A 17008-nucleotide genomic window follows, 5' to 3' on the forward strand; every position below is an offset into this window, starting at 1 on the left:
CCGCAAACAAAGTTGTATTTCACAAATGTTATTAATTGTCTTCATAATGTTAACCACGTATAGTTAACGGAAGACGTAGAAACGATATTCCGAAACGAATACGTATAGCGTAAGTCAAACGTTCGAATTAGAATAGAGACCCCACGAACACAAATTTGCTGTGACAGGTATGAAATATAAACTCCGTTACTCGCTCGTTACACTTGAAGGACAGATGTTGAATGGGCCGAAACGAGCCACCGCATAACAGCATAGTTGCCTGCTAACTTCGAAAGAAGGTAGATGCGGTCCCTAGCGCAACTTATAACATCGTCGAAAATCAGTGCGGACGGGAGAGCTTTTGGTACACCCTGTTAAAAAAAACAGAAAAGTGGAGGCGGTACAATTGGAGAGCGATCCGCCTTCACCAACATGGGCGCAGCGGTAAGCGCGCGGATTCGTAATCCGAAGGGCACCGGATCGAATCTCGCGCCATGCAATTTTTTTTATTATTAGTTTTTGTAATTCCGCTGCGCCACGACGCTGTAGAAAATTATTAATCGTAGAGAGTATTTCACCGCAACGGTTTGTTTTAACTGTCGATTTTCTCGACAACGGCTGAGAAGTGCATCTTGGTGCTTTGCCACATTACACCTCTGGCCATGAGCTTTTATTATGCGCAGTATGAATCGAATCTGAATTTCACAATTGGCGGCCTCCCCTTGTTAGTTCTTTTTTCTGTTTACGTTCTACTCTGACAGACAGAGAAAATTCACTACAACGTAAAGAAATCCGTAAAACACAAAGCCTCCATGCACTAGTACCCAAGTAAATACTACGAAAAAATTAAAAAATAATACAGGGTGTCCGAAAAGACTTTCCCTGATGGCATAAATTGATAACTCAGGCTAGAAGTAAGATACAAATATGAAACTTGTGTCGAATTGTTTACAACTATCAAAGTTTTTTTCTGTTTACGTTCGCAATACGTAAGTAGAGGATGAGGTGCAGTGCCCAAGAAGCCATGTTAACCAATCAGGAGAAGGCACAGTGTGTCCTGTGGTACCATGAGACACGATCACCAACCACAGTGCAGAGACACTTCCAGACAACATTTGGAAGGAATCCACCTGATGTCAAGAGCATTAAAGCCTGGTATGAGAAGTTCAAGAACACAGGATCGGTTGCTAACCTTCCGAGGTCTGGTCGACCAAGAACCTCAGCAGACAGGGTGGAAGCTTTAAGGCAGTCTTTTCTGCGAAGTCCGAAGAAATCGGTGCGCAGGACCTCACGTGAATTACAGATGCCAAAGAGCTCTCTCCATGACATTTTACACAAATGTTCATTGTTTCGTGCTTACAAAGTGCAAATCGTTCAGGCCTTGTTGCCCAATGACAGTACACGTCGCTATGACTTTGCGGTCGAAATGCTATCACGTATTGAGGACGATGATGGTTATCTCAGACGAATTGCCTTTTCCGACGAAGCGACCTTTTTTGTCAGTGAATCGCCATAATGTGCGCATTTGGGGTTCACAACCCCCTGACGAGGTCATGGAGTGCACCAGAGGCAGTCCAAAGGAGAATGTTTGGTGCGCGCTATTGCAAGATCGAATTATCGGGCCATTCTTCTTCGCTGAGGCTACCATCACATCTGCAGTGTATCTGGACATGTTGCAACTGTATGCTGTTCCTCATTGTAGTTTGGACGTCCGTGCCTATCTCGACATGACCTTTCCTGGGCGATGGATTAGTCGTGATGGGCTAACGGTTTGGCCTCCACGCTCTCCTGACATTACCCCATTAGACTTCTTTTTATGGGATTATGTCAAGGACGAGGTCTACTGAACACGTGTACCAGATCTTGAAACCCTGCGGCAACGGATAACCACAGTCGTTGGATCGATCCCTCCAGTGATGTTGGCTAATGTGTCGACGGAAATGGAAAATCGCCTACATGTGCTACGTGCTACCAAGGGTGCTCATGTGGTAGTTTACTGATGTGTGAAAAAAACTTTGATAGTTTGTAAACAATTAGACACAAGTTTCATATTTGTATCTTACTTCTAGCCTGAGTTATCGATTTATATAATCAGGGAAAGACTTCTCGGACACCCTGTAGTACGAGAGGCGTTCAATAAGTAACGAAACAATTTTTTTCCGGCCAGTTCCGATTAAAAGTGTGCGGAATTTGTTGTGAAACATCGTGGAATATTCCCGCTTCAGGCTCTATAGTTTCATTGAGTTCCGACAGGTGGCGACGCTATACATAGTCTTCAAAATGACATCTGTTACTGAGGTGCGTTCCAAGCAGAGAACTATCATTCACTTTAGCATCGCAGTTTTGCTTAGGCGCTTGAAGAATGTCTGAGGAGACCTGGGAGTGAACAAAAGCACGATGAGTCGTTGGGCGAGGAGTACGTCATCATCGGAACAAGGTCACGCAAACTTGTGCCGGCCTGCCGCACACAGCTGTGACACCAGCAATGTGCTCGTCGCCACAAAGATGCAACGAATTTCTCTTTCTCCGTGACGACGCAGGCCTCACACATGTCTGCGCACCCTAGAGGAGCTCACAAAATTTTTATTGGACTGTTCTTCCTTATTCACCCTACAGCTCGAGTCTCACACCAGACTTCCATTTGGTTGACCCAATGAAGGATGCACTCCGGGGAAGCAATTTGTGGATGATTTGGAGGTTATTGACGCAGCAGGACGTTGGCTCCGACATAAACCAGTAAAATGCCATCATGCGGGCAGTCAGGCCCTCTCGGTAAGGGGGCGTAAGGCCGTCGCATTAAACGGTGATTTTGTTGAAAAATAGGGTTTTGTAGCCAAAAGAGTACTGCATAATATTGTGTATTGGAATCCCGAGGAAAACCAACCTGCCTTCAGACAAAAACTGTGTTGCATTACTTTTCGAACGCCCCTCTTAATAACAACAATAATAACAATAATGATAGTAATAGTAATAATAGCTTCCGCATACGTTACGCGCTGTATGCTGGCCGCTGTGTGCGAGCGGTTCCAGGCGCTTCAGTCTGGAACCGCGCGACCGCTACGTCGCAGGTTCGAATCCTGCCTCGTGCTTGGATGTGTGTGATGTCCTTAGGTTAGTTAGGTTTAAGTAGTTCTACGTTCTAGGGGACTGATGACCTCAGAAGTTAAGTCCCATTGTGCTCAGAGCCATTTAAACCATTTTAAGGATTAACTACTCTATGTAATAGTTCAGTTTCAGTACAAAACAATAACATCCTTGTCTTTGAACTAAAATGTAAACTAATATCTAGAGCAACTGCCACTCATCAATGCGATGGGATATTTTTCCAACTTATTTCTGACTTGCAGAATTCTCGATCGTCCACTCAGATCGCCTCGGTATTTCTCTATGATATGTTAGCATGAGTCTGTTTGCGGACAAATCGCGGCGAAATTACGACGCGACACAGGTGGGCACCCAAGAATTCCAAATGTCTACTTACCAAGTTTTATTGCACTAGCCTAGCCCTGTTGTTACACTGAAGTTAAGCAACAATACTAGTCGTGCGGCGTAGGATCAAACCGTCTCGTGTTAATCACTAGTGCACATGGATTACGTTAAGTTTCTATACTCAAAATTTGATATTCTTTAGGCATAAACTTACAAATACGTATATATACAGAGCGTTTCAGAGTCTTTGCATCACACTTTTAAGGGTGATAGATATCGTCATGGTGAACAAGTTCAGTCAGAGACGAAATGTCCACTGACATCTCCTGGCCACGCCAGACATCTCTTCGTGTGTCTTTCCTGAGCGGCAGCAGAGCGTAGGCACCGTGTAGCACGCGTGTGCCTTGTGTGTTGCCTATAAGCCACTAATCATCTCCGTGTAAAAGGGGGCTGGCCAAGCAGAATTTAAGATTCTGACTCACTTCTATAAAAAAAACTTTCTCCGCTTAAAGACGCTCAGATTTGAAGTGTTCTTGTTGAAAGCCACTCCATTAGTTTTCTGGTGTAGGTGGTCTAGTTACTAGACTCTGCTAGTTCGGAAATCCCGTCGCCCCAGTGCTGGAAAATACGAAAAGATGCATAGTGCTGCCGGGTAAGATCAGTGAACATTTTGTTTCTAACAAAATTTGTTCTCCATGACCTGATCTACCCCTCGACCTTTGATGATAAGACTTCGAAACACGCTATATACAAGTATATATATGTAATGTAATGGGTATAGGTGTAGATATTTTTATTGCTGACTGAAGACAATGTACTGGACAACAATACATCAATATTTACATCATTTGCAGACTAATAATTACAAGTTGTATGTTTTTAGGTTGGGTAGATCCTCGAAGTACATGTGGCATGAGCGAGGCACTAATGCTTATTTTCTCCTCGGTCGCAGTTCAGGTGTTGAGCGTGGAAGCGCGGATGCAAAGCGGTAAGTTTATACTGCCACGTGCAGTCCACTTAGTGCAGTTACGGAAGTGCAGAAAACATCAGGTTGCAAAGTTAGTGAGATGTTTATGGGAAGACTGTTCGACACATAGGAAAAACAACCAATTCACTGATTTGTGTACGTACTAAGGTACTAAATACATTCAAAAGCCGAGCGGGGTGGCGCAGTGGTTAGACACTGGACTCGCATTCGGGAGGATGACGGTTCAATCCCGCGTCCGGCCATCCTGATTTAGGTTTTCCGTGATTTCCCTAAATCACTCCAGGCAAATGCCGGGATGGTTCCTCTGAAAGGGCACGGCCGACTTCCTTCCCAATCCTTCCCTAATCCGATGAGACCGATGACCACGCTGTCTGGTCTCCTTCCCCAAAAACCAACCAACCAACATTCAAAAGTGTTTGCGTTTATACCTGTTAGGCCGGTATTGCACTATCAGAGATTTGAGCAAAGATGTGATCAAATATTTGTCAAATATATTTCACAAAGATCTTTGATGTTGTGCTACAAAGGGGTAGTGCACTCTCATCATATTTTTCGTCACAGTTCAAGATGGCTGACAACAACAACTTGTTATTAACCACAGCAGTTGCATGTACCACAATTGCACTGTGTGCACATGCGGAAGAGGAGCGGCGGAAAGAAAGGAAACATACCTGGGTGAAGCCGTGGGTTTTACGACGACACGATAAAAGCATTCAACAAAACTTGTTACTTGAGCTTATACTGGAGGACGTCAAATCGTACATCAATTACTTAAGAATGGATGAGCATACATTTCTGTATGTGCTCAGTGAAGTGTATCATATCACAAAGCACAATACTCCCTTGAGAAGTGCTATATCTGCAGAAGACAGGCTCACTGTAACACTCCGATTCGTTGCTACAGGAGAGAGTTGGGTTAGGTTAGGTTAGGTCAAGTCTGGTCTCCAATCTTCTTAATCTGTTTTTGTATTCAGGGTGCCTTACGTTGTAAAGCGCCTCATCAGCTCCATACATCTCTATTAATTTTGTAGTTGTCGGTACACACCAATTGTATTTACTGTCAATGTTTATAAAAACACTACAGATGACAGAACGCTGCAGCGATGCTAGCGCTCCACGTGGTAACATGCCACATTGCAGTGAACAGAAGACAAGCGACTTCTTTGATCAAATCTACAGCGAGGCCCTAGATTTGATCGAATATTTGACAACATTTGACAAAGTTCCAAACTTATTTGACAAAGATATTGGACAAAGAAATGTTATATTGTAATAACGGCCTTACACACTATGCGTTGTAAGGTAGTGGGAAACGGGAAATAATTGTTTCGGTATAAAAGTGCTTAGTTGACGTAGATCGCCTGATTGGCAATATTTAATATGTAGTAATTGTGAAATGAAAGTGACGGACTTCTTAGCGAAGAATTTGGGTGAAGGACAAACAATATGCAAGACGGTGGTGTAGAGTATGCGAAAGATGAATGAAAACTTAACAGCCATCGAAATTTGCAAACGGATAGCGAAACAGTGAAATAATTGTGGCTAAAGTGAGGAGCACTAGTAGATAACTCGCCTAAGTTAGAGAAACTTTCTTCCACTAAAAGGTGCACCTAGAGGAGTTTCAGAAATTAATATGTGATGCTCGAAGAAAATACGAGAGTGTAGTTATTGAGTACTCTTTGAAAGTGACACTGCACCGTAAAACACTGTGAGTATGCCAAGTTTGGTCATTCTCCGAAAACGTATCCCAGCACTTGAGGAAAGTGTATTCAAATCATTGCCTCTCAATATGCTGATCAGAGAAGGGGCAGAGAACAGTGGAGGAAGAACAGTGGCCCGAGGCGGATAACACAGTAGGGAGGGGAGCAGCCATGCTGCGCTGAGAGGAGCACGCTGGCTGGCTGATCCGTGTACACTGGGGAGCCGGCTCTAGCCTCGGGCGCTTGTTTGCGGAGTTGTCAGACAACGATTCCTTCAAGTGATTTACTACACCCATGGCAAACCGAGAGCTATGAAGACGGCAACTGCATGGTTCCCCAACGTTTAACGCAAATAAGCTGACGGAAAAATACCGAAATACCAAGAAGGAGTTGTGCGGTATCAACGTCGTGTTTCTACGTCTAAAAGGTGGTGTCTATTCAAATTTCGCACCAGTCGCATAAAAGTGTCGCACGAAACGCTATTATCAGCATGCAAATCAGGTTTGTTGTAGATACACGCTGTGACGGTCGCAAGCTTTAGTTGCATTTGAGATTGGACGTGGTGAGTTTCTGTTACTCAAGAATACATATAAAGTGACGGGTCATCATCAACACTTCACTGAGTCTGAACGAGGACGTGTAATGGAGACAGGCTGTTCCTTCTGCGATATTGCAGAAAGACTCCGCAGGAATATAGACACTGTACATGATTGCCGGCCGGTGTCACCGAACGATGCTAGGTGCTTCAGTCTGGAACCGCGCGACCGCTACAGTCGCAGTTTCGGATCCTGCCTCAGACATGGATGTGTGTGATGTCCTAGTTAGGTTTAAGTAGTTCTGAATTCTAGGGGACTGATGACCTCACATGTTAAGTCCCTTAGTGCTCAGAGCCATTTGAACCATTTGAACTGTACATGATTGCTGGCTGAGCAAGCAGTAAAGGAAACAAAAGAAAAGTTCGGAGTAGGTATTAAAATCCATGGAGAAGAAATAAAAACTTTGAGGTTCGCCGATGACATTGTAATTCTGTCAGAGATTGCAAAGGACTTGGTAGAGCAGTTGAACGGAACGGACAGTGTCTTGAAAGGAGGGTATAAGATGAATATCAACAAAAGCAAAACGAGGGTAATGGAATGTAGTCGAATTAAGTTGGGTGATGGTGAGGGAAATAGATTAGGAAATGAGACACTTAAAGTAGGATAGGAGTTTTCCTATTTGGGGAGCAAAGTAACTGATGATGGTCGAAGTAGAGAGGATATAAAATGTAGACTGGCAATGGCAAGGAAAGCGTTTCTGAAGAAGAGAAATTTGTTAACATCGAGTATTGTTTTAAGTGTCAGGAAGTCGTTTCTGAAAGTATTTGTATGGAGTGTAGCCGTGTATGGAAGTGAAATGTGGACGATAAATAGTTTGGACAAGAAGAGAATAGAAGCTTTCGAAATGTGGTGCTACAGAAGAATGCTGGAGATTAGATGGGTAGATCACATAACTAATGAGGAGGTACTGAACAGAATTGGGGAGAAGAGGAATTTGTGCCACAACTTGACTAGAAGAAGGGATCGGTTGGTAGGACATGTTCTGAGGCATCAAGGGATCACCAATTTAGTACTGGAGGGCAGCGTCGAGGGTAAAAATCGTAGAGGGAGGCCAAGAGATGAATACAATAAGCAGATTCAGAAGGATGTAGGTTGCAGTAGGTACTGGGAGATGAAGAAGCTTGCACAGGATAGAGTAGCATGGAGAGCTGCATCAAACCAGTCTCAGGACTGAAGACAACAACAGCGGTGGTCTCGAGAATGTATAGTTGCAAGAAAACTGGGCTCTGGATGGGCACATGGCACTAAAGAAAGATCATCGTGTTCGATTTATGGCTCTGGCGCATCGTACTGCAGCTGCAGCAGCAATATGAGAAGCAGTTGCCACCACAGACGCACAACGAACTGTTACAAGTCTGTTAATTCAGGGACAGCTCCGAACCAGACGCTCTGCAGAGTGCACTCCCCTGATCCCAAACCACCACCATTTATGACTTCCGTAGTGTCAAGTGAGAGCTCATTGGAAGGCGGAATGGAGGTCTGTTGTGTTTTCAGATGAAAAATGGTTCTGCCTCGGTGCCAGTGCTGGTTGAGTGTTGGTTAGAAGGAGGCCAATTGAGGGCGTGCAACCAACCCATCTGAGTGCTAGACACTGTGGACCTAAAGCTGGAATTACTGTCTGGGGGGCAATTCTGTATGACAGTAGGACCACTCTCGTGGTTATCCTACGCACCCTGACTCCAAAACTGTACATTGGTCTGGTGATTTGACATGTTGTGTTGCCATTCATGATAGCATTCCAGTGGTGTTTTTCTTCAACAGGATAACGCTCGCCCACGAACTGATGTCGTACCACAACATGGTCTAGAGAGTGTTGACATGTTGCCTTGTCCCGCTCCATCATAAGATTTGTCTCCAATCGAGCACGTATGAGACATCGTCGGACGACAGTTCCAGTGTCATACACAACCAGCAGTAACCGTTCCTGTATTGACCAACCAAATGCCACAGGCAGGAACTCCGTCCCACAAACCGACATCCGGACATTGCGCTACAAAAAGCATGCACGTTTGATTGCTTACACTCAACATATTGGCGGTTACACCTGTTACTAACGTACGAGCATTTCACATTTGCAGTGGTTTATCTCAAGCTTACATTAACCTGTGATTTTGCATTGTTAATCACTTAAAATGCTACCGAGACAAATTTATTCCGGAAATTTCATTCCTCCACATTAATTATCTTTTGGTGTTGAGATTTTTTCTGTCAGTGTAGGTAGAAATGATACAATGTTTAATTACTCATTCCTTTTCATAAAATATCGAATTTATATTTTTTTATATCGCTTGTCAAATCCCGAAATTCCGTTTCAACGTATAGTTCTGTCTTCCTGTTTTCATCCGCGTGACTTCCTGGATTCTTGCGTTTTTTTTCTACGGGTACAGCATTAATTGTCCCAGTTCTAATATATTTCTTCGCACAGTCCTGTCTTTCATCAGGACCATGTTGTCCGTCATACCTGGCAGATCAGCTCAACGGCTTTGTCACGTTCGGTATTGCTCAGGATTCGACGCTCGTTTAATTGTTGAAAGCAAGTGGGTTATAAACAACTGCGGACAGAGGGGCTCGGCGAAGAAGCGTGCTCTTACCAGTGCTTTTTAATACAGTCATGGACATCATAACGCGAATTCGCCACTGGACAACACATACGATATGAAAATTATAGCATATGCATATGACGTGATGATTTGCGAAGAAAATGGATAGAGATTGTTAGAACAACGTAACACCTGGCAGAGAGTAATTGAAGAAGCAGGGACGGAAATAAGCTTCAAAGAAACTGAAGTAATGAAAATCAACAGGAAAAATGAAAAAAAGGGTGTAACTTGCAATGGAAAAATTATTGAAGAAGTAAGTACCTTCGAGTAAGTAGGGAGTAAATTAACCAAGAAACGAAACATCAAGCATGAAATTCCGGAGAGGATAGCAAATTGCTCAAAAGTTTATTATTCTGTATCGGACATAGAAATAGGAAAATACCTGCCAAAGCAAAAATCATGACTTACAAGTCAAATTATCTTCCAATTTTGCCCTATTGGTCAGAATGTTGGACTTGGACACAGAAAGAGCTCAATAAAATACAAACAACAGAGCTCTGCTTTGTACGAGGGAGCCTTGGCAATACAAAAAGTGACAGTATAAGTAACAAAATCATACGAAACACCCAGAAGTTCAAGCCCCTATAAGAAACTCTGGATAGTAATAGGTTTAAATGATGGGGCCACTTTAAAATAATGGGACTTCCGAGAAGAGCTCTAGAATGGACAGAATCTGGACGAAGAGCAATTGGAAGACCACGAACAAGATCGAGAAACTAGGTGAAGGATGACATGCACCAAGGAGGACTACAGTGGGAGTAGATGTTAAATGATAGACTGTGGAGAAAAGAGAAGCTTGGAAAAGGCTCTATGAACAACCAGCATAAGCAAAAAGGTTTGGGGAAGAAGAAATCCTGTTCTTGTCCACACTCCCCACATGTAGTTTATGTTCACAACTCCCCACATGTAGTATTCATACCGTAATGCTGCTACGATTTGATACAATGACATATTAATGAGATCGATTTTTTTTTCTTTTCTGCAGTTTATGTTTACCTTTAGGTTTGTTAGTTTGTTCCTCCTGATAATTGTTAATGTAATATTTCACAGATAATCATGAAACGACTTTCACAAATTTTACACAACACCCTTCATTACTGTGATTAGTGATTACCGGAAATGCTATCAATTCACTGTATTCAGATTTTTCTGAAATTGTTCTACGTGTACAGTACGTAATCAAAACTATCTAGACACCTATTAGTGGATATTATCTTGGTGTGTGTACACCCTTCGCCTTTGTGATGGCTTGAGCTCTCCTGGGGGCATAGTCAGGTATTTGAATGTCTGTGGAGGCATTGCAGCCCATTTTCCCTCAAGAGCCGAAACCAGAGAAGGTAGTGTTGTTAGACTCTGGAGTCTGGAGCGAGGTCGACATTCTAATTCATCCCAAAGGTGCTCCGCTGGATTCGTTTTGTAATGCCACTTCCTCGGACGAAAAATGGAAAGAAAATAGCAACCAACACCCCAAAAATTTCCCCAAAACACGTTCCAAATTCCATGAAAAGTGAAAGTTCCTTTTAACTCTATTATTTGGATAATAACCAATAATTGAAACAAGAACCTTATACTTAGTGATTTATCAAATTACAAAAGAAAGACAGAATCTCAGTAAACTCAAACTCAAAATCATAGTAAATCGCAAAATCATTATAATTAAAATTAGCAAAGTAGAACCAACGCTCTCAAAGAATACTTCGTGTGAGTACCCTTTGAGGATCTTGAGTAATCGCTAAGGAAAATTTGATTCATTGTCACTACGTTACGACAGTTAGCCGAAGCAGGTCAAACTTGTTTGAATACTCGTATATGTAGGCGCGGTTAGACTGTTTTTTCGAGGATTGATGATTGCGATCTACTATGGCGCAGTGAAACGACGCACTGACTTCAACTATAACATCGTTTAGAATTGAGATAGAGGACTACCTTATATTAGACTGAAGTGAACTTTTTAATTAGATAACTCCAACTCAGCTCTAGTTAGGGATTGAACAGTGATAGACAATTAACTTCATTCATAATTGCAAATGGACTCTGGAACTTGGCAATAGTTTTAAAGCAGATGATTTATAATATACCTTCTTCCTCACGGCCTTGTTAGGAAGTGATTGTTATTGTGAAATAAACCACCCATTCGTGCCAATTTACACATTTGTGATTCCAAATTACAAAATTGTTTAGAGATTTTGCGTGCTGCGATAATATTTGACTGATGTGCTCGGCGCATATATAGAAACTCTTTCACGTTAGGAAGCAATCCCAATGTTACGACTTATTAGAGATTTGAAATTACAACCAAGCTATGGGGAAGTTGGTGTCGGTGGAACTGAATTGAATTTATCATTAATACACTCCTGGAAGTTGAAATAAGAACACCGTGAATTCATTGTCCCAGGAAGGGGAAACTTTATTGACACATTCCTGGGGTCAGATACATCACATGATCACACTGACAGAACCACAGGCACATAGACACAGGCAACAGAGCATGCACAATGTCGGCACTAGTACAGTGTATATCCACCTTTCGCAGCAATGCAGGCTGCTATTCTCCCATGGAGACGATTGTAGAGATGCTGGATGTAGTCCTGTGGAACAGCTTGCCATGCCATTTCCACCTGGCGCCTCAGTTGGACCAGCGTTCGTGCTGGACGTGCAGACCGCGTGAGACGACGCTTCATCCAGTCCCAAACATGCTCAGTGGGGGACAGATCCGGAGATCTTGCTGGCCAGGGTAGTTGACTTACACCTTCTAGAGCACGTTGGGTGGCACGGGATACATGCAGACGTGCACTGTCCTGTTGGAACAGCAAGTTCCCTTGCCTGTCTAGGAATGGTAGAACGATGGGTTCGATGATGGTTTGGATGTACCGTGCACTATTCAGTGACCCCTCGACGATCACCAGTGGTGTACGGCCAGTGTAGGAGATCGCTCCCCACACCATGATGCCGGGTGTTGGCCCTGTGTGCCTCAGTCGTATGCAGTCCTGATTGTGGCGCTCACCTGCATGGCGCCAAACACGCATACGACCATCATTGGCACCAAGGCAGAAGCGACTCTCATCGCTGAAGACGACACGTCTCCATTCGTCCCTCCATTCATGCCTGTCGCGACACCATTGGAGGCGGGCTGCACGATGTTGGGGCGTGAGCGGAAGACGGCCTAACGGTGTGCGGGACCGTAGCCCAGCTTCATGGAGATGGTTGCGAATGGTCCTCGCCGATATCCCAGGAGCAACAGTGTCCCTAATTTGCTGGGAAGTGGCGGTGCGGTCCCCTACGGCACTGCGTAGGATCCTACGGTCTTGGCGTGCATCCGTGCGTTGCTGCGGTCCGGTCCCAGGTCGACGGGCACGTGCACCTTCCGCCGACCACTGGCGACAACATCGATGTACTGTGGAGACCTCACGCCCCACGTGTTGAGCAATTTGGCGGTATGTCCACCCGGCCTCCCGCATGCCGACTATACGCCCTCGCTCAAAGTCCGTCAACTGCACATACGGTTCACGTCCACACTGTCGCGGCATGCTATCAGTGTTAAAGACTGCGATGGAGCTCCGTATGCCACGGCAAACTGGCTGACACTGACGGCGGCGGTGCACAAATGCTGCGCAGCTAGCGCCATTCGACGGCCAACACCGCCGTTCCTGGTGTGTCTGCTGTGCCGTGCGTGTGATCATTGCTTGTACAGCCCTCTCGCAGTGTCCGGAGCAAGTATGGTGGGTCTGACACACCGGTGTCAATATGTTCTTTTTTCCATTTCCAGGAGTGTATATATTAAGAACAACAAAGGACCCAAGACTGACCCTTGTGGAACCCGATTCTTGATAGTTCCCCAGTTTGAGGAATATGCTGATCTTTGCATGTTATGAGAAATACTTATTTCAATTTTCTGCACTCTTCCAGTTAGGCACGAATTAAACCATTTATGCACTGTCCCACTCATGCCACAATACTTGAGCTTGTCTAGCAGAATTTCATGATTTACACAATCAAAAGCCTTTGAGAGATCACAAAAAATCCCAATGGGTGGTGTTCGGTTATTCAGATCATTCAAAATTTGATTGGTGAAAGCATATATGGCATTTTCTGTTGAAAAACCTTTCTGGAAACCAAACTGACATTTTGTTAGTACTTCATTTTTACAGATATGTGAAGCTACTCTTGAATACATTACTTTCTCAAAATTTTTGGATAAAGCTGTTAGAAGGGAGATTGGATGGTAATTGTTGAATCAGATCTATCCCCCTTTTTATGCAAAGGTATAACAATAGCATATTTCAGTCTATCAGGGAAAATGCCCTGTTCCAGAGAGCTATTACACAGGTGCCTGAGTATCTTACTTATCTGTTGAGAACAAGCTTTTAGTATTTTGCTGGAAATGCCATCAATTCCGTGTGAGTTTTTGCTTTTAAGCAAGTTTATTATTTTCCTAATTTCAGAGGGAAAAGTGGGTGAGATTTCAATTGTATCAAATTGCATAGGTATGGCCTCTTCCATTAACAGCCTAGCATCTTCTAATGAACACCTGCATCCTACTATATCCACAACATTTAGAAGATGATTATTAAAAATATTTTCAACTTCTGACTTTTTGTTCATAAAGTTTTCATTCAATTTTATGGTAATACTGTCTTCCTCTGCTCTTGGTTGACCTTTTTCTCTTTTAATAATATTCCAAACTGTTTTAATTTTATTATCAGAGTTGCTGATTTCAGACATGATACACATACTCCTGGATTTTTTAATAACTTTTCTTAATATAACACAGTAGTTTTTATAATGTTTGATAGTTTCTGGGCCACTACTATTTCTTGCGTCAGATACATTTCCCTTTTCCGGTTACAGGATATTTTTATACCCTTAGTAAGCCATGGTTTGTTACAAGGTTTCTTACGAGTATATTTAACTATTTTCTTGGGGAAGCAGTTTTCAAATGCATTTACAAAAATGCATTTGACGTCCTTTGGTTAGTTAGGTTTAAGTAATTCTAAGTTCTAGGGGACTGATGACCTCAGCAAACGTCCCATAGTGCTCACAGCCATTTGAACCATTTTACACTTAGAGATTATTGTGACTTAGTGATATACCATTTTTATATCCGGTGAAGAAAGTGAAAAACAAAAATTGCACCCAGATTACAGACTTACGTCAAATATCGTTTATGCCGAGATATTGTGAGGCTCTGAAAACAATTTCGTTCAAAATCGTGTGCACGTTTACACGAAGACTTATCATGAATTCATGATTATTATTTCACGTCGTTTGGTTCATTTTTAAAGATATTTTCATTCCCACGACGCCTATACTTACTCCAAATATCATCATTATTTAAAATTATAGATGTTGAAAAGTTCCCCTGGTAGTTTCTTAATTCATTTGGGGTAAATGCTGGGATGGTTAATTTGAATGTGCCAAGACAGATTTCTCTCACCGTCCTTATCCATTCCTAATACGTAGTCCCTTCATAACAACTTTGTCGTCGACAGGACGTTAAACTCTGATGTTCCATCCTTCCTTCCTTCCAGGATCCTCACTATTGCTTTCGTGTTTTCACCCCGTTGCATATCCTTTCAAAGTATAGCCCTGAAGTACGTAAACAATGTGGTATGTTCCAAACGATATCCACTGGTAAGCAAAATCCTTGAGACCATCCTTACCCGACAAATCCATGAACATATTGCAACCCACATGCTCAATCCAAGCACTCAATTTGGCTTTCGTCCCAACTATCTCCATTGATGACCAACTTCTTTACCTCACCCACCTCATTTCCCATCGCTGAATAAATAGAAACTATGTCCAACCTACAGCATCTTCCCTTCACCACCGTCGCAGTCAACCACACCTGCTCCCGCCTATGCCTCAAGACTCGTCCTCTCCACCTGCCTTTACATCCTATACAATGCAGACATTCCCAGACCACTACCACCCACATACCTCCTGCAACATGCCAATGACATTGTCTATGTAGCTACTCATCAGACGCCAACTGGCCCTTGCCTCTCCCCAACGCACCACTTGGCGTTTCTGTTGTCCATATTTCTACCTCTCCATCTCCAACAAGCAGATTGCTCTGACTAAAATTGTAAATATTTAGGACCAGTCCTCGACAGAAAACTACCATGTAATGCACACCACCTTACTACCCACCACAAAGCCCGAAATAGGCTAAAACTACTAGCAGGCCACACCTAGGATCTAGACCTTCCTATCACTGTCCTCACCTATAAATCCCTCATCTGCCCCTCCTAACTTACGCCAATGTTGCCTGGATCTCCACTTCCTCCAAATTCTCGAAGCTTAAAATCCTGGGAAGGCACACTGCACCTCATCTTCCGCATCTACCTACCTTCCCCAACTCGTATCCTACACACTCCACTTCCCAATGCTTCTACTCATCATAAAGCATCTTCTGATTCAGTGCATTAGTCGTAGAGCCCAGTCCCAGCTCCCAGAAGCTCCAGCCACTAGTCACCAGTCCGGAATTTCAACCAATTACCACACCCCAACTATGAAAACCATCCTAAGATTCAATTCTCTTTCCAGTCCTTGTCACAATGCACCATCTCAATCATCTTTCCATTATCCTCCCTTCCCACCTCACTGACTCTTACTCACTGCCTGCTGTATACCACAGGGCCCATACTAATAATCATCATGAACACCAGCATTATCATCATACAGTAGAATCATTCCCATTACTACCACAGTTTAATTTTTAACTGTAATATAAAATCATCGAAATGTTTTAAAAATCATAAAAATTGTCAAGAATTTTGCATTGAAAAATCGTTTGTTGTTGTCTGTTTTTATGTACAAATCATAAATACTGAAATAAGTTATGAGAAGATATTTCAACATTTTGCTATAAAGGGTGTCCCATTTATCTTAACCACACTAAATAACTGTTTGTCCGTATGCAAACTACAAAATGTTTGAAACAAATGTTCTTTAGCCGTCAGGGGGACCTCAATCAGCATGATTGCCTTCGTTGTATCTTTGTTTTTTTTACAAGGATATGAACAGCAGTATGATGTTTTTAAATGGCACCCTGTATTTTTTATTCGGCTAAGTCATTTCCTCTCATAAAGAACTATTCACAAATGAATTACAGTGTACCATTCACTGAAACACAACATTATTAATTATATAACACAACCCTGACATTGACACAGCGCTTAGTGCAGGTACTCGAGGTTTTCTAGCAGTCAGAGAGCAGTATGTCGTCCTGAATGGGGTGACTTCAACAGAAACAAGAGTAACCCTAGGTGTTCCCCAGGGCAGGGTAATAGGTCCGCTGCTTTTTACGATTTATGTAAACTATCCGGTTGATGGTACTGACAGCAGCATTAGACTGTTTGCTGATGATGCTGTAGTCTACAAGAAAACAGTATCACACGAAAGTTGTGAACAAATCAATGAGGATTTGCAGAAAATAAATTCGTGGTGTAAGGACTGGCAGTTATCTTTCAATATTGGGTAAGTGTAACCTACTGCGTATAACAAGGCGAACATCCCCATTAATGTACGGGTACAAATAAAACCATTATACAAAAATGGGGATCGTTATGATGTGAAAAACTACAGGCCTTTATCAATGTTATCTTGTTTTTCAAAAATTATAGAAAGAGTAATGTATGGAAGATTCTCTGTGTTCCTAAAAAAAAGTGGAATATTGGTCAATGAACAAAATGGCTTTCGAAAGAATAGATC

This window comes from Schistocerca americana, chromosome 3 (assembly GCF_021461395.2).
Source record: "Schistocerca americana isolate TAMUIC-IGC-003095 chromosome 3, iqSchAmer2.1, whole genome shotgun sequence".
Lineage (NCBI taxonomy): Eukaryota > Metazoa > Arthropoda > Insecta > Orthoptera > Acrididae > Schistocerca > Schistocerca americana.